This window comes from Porites lutea, chromosome 7 (genome assembly GCF_958299795.1).
Source record: "Porites lutea chromosome 7, jaPorLute2.1, whole genome shotgun sequence".
Taxonomy (NCBI): Eukaryota; Metazoa; Cnidaria; class Anthozoa; order Scleractinia; family Poritidae; genus Porites; species Porites lutea.
In genome coordinates this window covers 16053303-16058232 of record NC_133207.1, presented here as the reverse complement: position 1 = coordinate 16058232, position 4930 = coordinate 16053303, and the positions used below count along the sequence as shown (strand labels likewise).

At 42.2% G+C, this 4930-nt stretch overlaps 1 pseudogene; it reads right to left on the bottom strand.

Moving 5' to 3' along the window:
* Window positions 1-2410: 2410 nt before the first annotated feature.
* Window positions 2411-4930, bottom strand: part of LOC140944505 (oxygen-dependent choline dehydrogenase-like) — a 2673-nt pseudogene continuing 153 nt past the window's right edge.

Below are 4930 nucleotides of genomic sequence, written 5' to 3'. Positions count from 1 at the left end.
AGAATTTTGCGATTAATGAACCGATGACGTCAAAATGCAGCTTTCTTGCAGGTTAATGGACCGTTAACCGAGAATACCTGGGGACGAGGTTGAGTTGTTTTGGTTGTGAAAACAAAAGTGGCGGACATTTCACTCGTTTCTAGTAAGAACTAGGCGAAATAATAGCTAAAAACATGGCAAGAACAGCAAGATGACAACTCGAAGGGCGACATTTGCTATGTGAAGAATCTTTGCTGAGCTTAAAAACCCTAAAGGTGCACTATCGAAGTTGAAATTAACATTGATGGAGGTAAGCATGTTTTAGCTATGTTTTTAAACTAGGAATTATTTTGAATGAATAACAAAAACAATAATTTAATTCGGCTTTCGTATCATATGAAGAATTATGGCGATCTCGGAGGGTGTTATCCCCTCGGCTTACGGCCTCGACGGATAACACCCTCCTTGATCTCCATAATTCTTCATAAGATACTCAGCCTAAATAATAACTAAATAGCCTGGGTACCAGGCCTTCCTAAGGTTTACTTCACTTAGACGCTTTGTTTCCTCGATTCCCAAAGAAATATCGAGTTAGAGACAAGCAGACATGAATTTGCTGATAGAATTCATCAAAACAAGCAAGAAGTTGACGGCGAAAAGCGAAGCGAAGGCAAAACGGGAAGGAAATCGTCGCCGTTTCAAGAACATGTGGCACAGAGTTCGGCGATCGGCGATTTGCATGCACAGATTCTAAGTGTTTCCTTACTTCAATTTTCGCGTTTATTTTGCTTGTTATCCTCCAAAATCTTTCAGAATAGTTTGCTTGACTTGTATTTGGTTGACATTCGTCGATACAAGCTTTCATTCTTCGCAAAACCGGCTCACAAAAATTCCCCGCGACTCGCCATAAAATTCAAAATTTTCGAAAGCTCGGTGTGTCACGGTCAAAAGTCCACAGGGGCTGGAACTAGGCAGGTGATTGGCTAAATCTATTAACTTCCTTTGTGCCAAATTTGGGAGCAATCGGAAGTAACGCAATTTTTTGCGAATATTTTTCCGGTTTAGGTCTTGGGAGACCTATTTTGCCAGGGGCGGAAGACGTTGAGTTAAGCGCGATACCTTAATGGGTAAAAAGCATTGGCTTTCTCTAACACTTAGTACATTTCGCGTCATGCGTTACACTTCGTGATAATGTTATATTTTGTGGCGTTACAAGCATGTTCAGGAGCCAAGCATGGGAAAGAGGTCACTATCATCACATCTCTCACATTCATTCACCGAATCTAGTATTCGTTCATTTTGTTAAATGAACTTCTTTTAACCTTTTTTTCTCAGGCACTTACAATAGGATAATGTACACTAAAGAAATGAAAAGCGTACCAAAATAACTGCTATAAAAGTCCACGGGAACTTATAAGAACACGAGCACAATAGAAGTGCAGCAGAGCGCTAGTGCTTCTTACACGCTGAGATTTTGCTATGAAATTTTAATAAACGTCCATCCAAGACACGACTTTTTGCCAAGATTAAAAGTCTAATATGTTAGCCGGGATTCAGAAAGTTTTTAAGTGTCCCCTTTCAACCACTCCCAGATTTTGTCCTTAACTCTTCTGAAGGGCGTGTTCATGTGTATAATGACGTTGGTCCATGTGTTTTAAACACACTTAAAGGGAAATCGAAAAAGGTTCGAGTTATCGGGAGCTCGAAGCAAATAGCTGGAATTAAGGGAAAAACCAGTTTTCACAGTACATTGAACATTTTAATCACATTTAATTGTAGAAATGTTATAAGTGAAAGTTGAGAGATACTTCTAGACTATAAATCAGAACGTGAGTAACAAAACATAGCCTAAATAGAGCATGTGTTTAACTGTTTGAGAAGTAAAACTGTTTCACGTTTAGACTTGTGACAACAACATCGGCCTCCACTAGTAAACTGATATGCCTGCAACACGTCAATGGGAAATTCAAAATCAATGTTTCGGAGCCAGTACACCGTTTTTTGTCCCGCCTTTTTAAGGGCTTAAACTAGAGGTTCAAGTTATCGAGGGTAAAATTATACAAAATGATCTGAGGGGAAAGAAAAATTACTTCGAGTTACCGGGAGGTTCCAAATATCGAGGGTTCGAGTCACCGAGGGGTAAAATTACAGTAAATGTCCGAGGGAAATCCAGGGGAAATCGATTTCCGTGTTCGAGTTTAGCGACGGTTCGAGTTATCGGGAGTCGACTGTACATTTAAACTCTGGTAACATCAGAACGACTGGAAAATAAATAAAGTTTGACTCATAGTGGAAGTGCTGAAAGAAAAACACACACACTCACTATCCTGCCAGCGTCATCTATCTTACATTGTAAGTTGTTCTTAGAAAAAAAGCTGGACTCTTTTTGAAGCTTCTTATATGAAAGGCTCATGAAAACTAACGGCCTGAATTGTAATTAAGACAACTATACCTTATTATAGGAAATAAACGCTTCATGAAATTGAAATTCGCGTTAATGTAAGTCGTGTTAATTTTTGTAAACGTTGACACCTAAGAAAGAGGAGTATATTATCAGGGTGGAGATCCGCTAACAACAGTGAAACTGTAAAGAACCCTCATAGTGGCCAGATGTCGATTTTCGTTTCACCCCGTTAGTACGTTGCGGGAAAGAACCACCAACAAATTTTCCATTTTGGATTATACGTCTACATTTTTTCCCGTTGTCTCAAAAAGTTTTGTTTCTTTATGAACGTCGCGTTAAAGTTCTTTCACTTTGAAATGGTTCCTTCTCTTTCGCGTTAACTTCCTTTGGCGAAAGTCCTTTTCAATACCTTAACTTCATGGAGCGTTAATTTCCCTGGCTATAATAAGGTAAGTGCATGGAAAACAGTAATAGATAACACAAATGAAACTAGACATCAGCCTACTTTTCAGTGATAGCACTTGAGTATTAGTTCAAACACCTAACAGACGTCATTGCTATCTGATGAATCTGCTTCAATGAGGTTGCTCTTCTTGCCTTTGATTTTAGTGCAAGATTTTTCATCAAGATATTCTTTCTTGAGCATGTCTGCCAGTTTCTCCGACATAGCAAATATTGTAGCCACTGGATTCCCATCAATCTGTGTGGCGAACGCTGAGGTGTCACAGATTCGTAGATTGGCCACACCTTTCACCCGAAGAAATTCGTCAACACAGTCGGGCATCTTGCAGGTACAAGCGGGGTGCAGGGCAGAAACAAACATTCCACGCATCCAAACATCTAACTCCTCGTCCGTCACTTTGTCTAGCCCGGGTTCAACTTCGTCCAAAACTAGTCCCTGAAATGTTTTAGAGACTTCAGAGGCTTTCTCGCCAAAAAAGATTTCTCGTAGCAGCCGAATTTGACTTCGAACGACCTTTGCTACCTTTTTGAATTTCGGTGAAACTTTGTTATCTAGTTTATAGTCCCAACCATAGTCCAGAACAGGTTTGTCGAATATACTTGATGTCTGTGCTTTAACAGAACCGCGGTATTCTGGCCATTGATCGATAATTCGTATAGTCCCTTCACGAGATCCATCGCTGGGGTCAGTCCCTCTTTTACTGCTGGTTGTACACAAAGCTTCAGTCTCATCAAACAGGCTAGAGTTACCCATGACATACAACTGCACGTCAGTCATGTCTTGGGGCTGGCGTTCCTTTACGTTAGAGCGCAAGTGTAAAATCCACGAGAATGGACCATTAATGTAAAACAGCGCTGCAGTATTCTTGTGTTCAGTTCCATCGATATTTACTGACTCTGGTAGGTTATCGGCGGCGTCAGACAGTTTAAGGACATAAGGGACAGAAATGTGATCCCATAAATGCTCTCCCACGTGTGGATTTTCCACGACCAAAGGAACTTTGATTTTGTCGAGGAGGTCACGTGGCCCAACTCCGCTTACTTGAAGCAGATGCGGGGTGTCAAAAGCTCCGCCAGCGAGGATCACTTCCTTACGTGCTCGCAATTCTTGTGTTTTGCCTGTGGTGCTGTCCAGATACACCACGCCCATGGCTCTACGAGCATCATCAAACAAAATTTTGGTGACAGGAGCATTGAAGATAATAGTTGGTTGCCTTTTATTGTACTTAAAATAGCCAGTGTAGCTGCTTCCCCGAGCAGTCTTGGCTGCCCGGTCTTTGCGGGCGGTTTTTGCTGGGTAGTAATTTTTATTTGTTCGGTCCTTGAATTGCTAAAAAGTACTGCAGCTCGCACGGGCATTCAAGGGGCCATTGTAATCGCCGGCATATCCTCCCCATGGCATGTTCTTGTATTCACAAACAGTCGTCATCGCCTTCGGGAATGCAGCAAACGCTTCTTTCAGAAGAGGATTGACCTGCATTGGACCTCCTTTTCCATGCCAGTATTTACAATCAGCGGGTGCAATATCACTCGATTGTTCTGTGTCGTAATGGCAGTAGTGGTCTTCGCTTTTCTTGTAGTACGGCAACAGCTCATCATGTTTCCATCCTTCTGGCCAGAGCTTTAGTACCTCAGGACTTGGGCGTCTTACAATGCTACCATAGACTCTAGAGGTCCCCCCTATACCGCGCCATCTTGGAATGTAGATAATTCGTCCGTCTTTGTTTATGTTTCTGGCGACATCCGGCTTGACAGTCTCCATCGTGCGAAGCGTTGGTTCGGTCAGCCATACTGGATCATGTGGGCTTGTCCATTTGTAACTGTTAGTACTCCAGCCCGGCATGGGAACCTCCTTTGGACCGCGCTCGACGACGCAGATTTCCCATGACTCTATTTCTGCTAACCTCGTAGCCAGAGCCAGGCCTCCTGTCCCGCCGCCTACGACTATAAAGTCGCATTCTTTGGTAGAAGGGGTAGCTGTTGCACTCACAAACAGATTCAATATTCCTCTGCAGAGAGCAGATTAAGAAATACAATTGTAATTCAAACCGCTTCAGCAGTCCTCAGATAAACCCTTAACTCCAA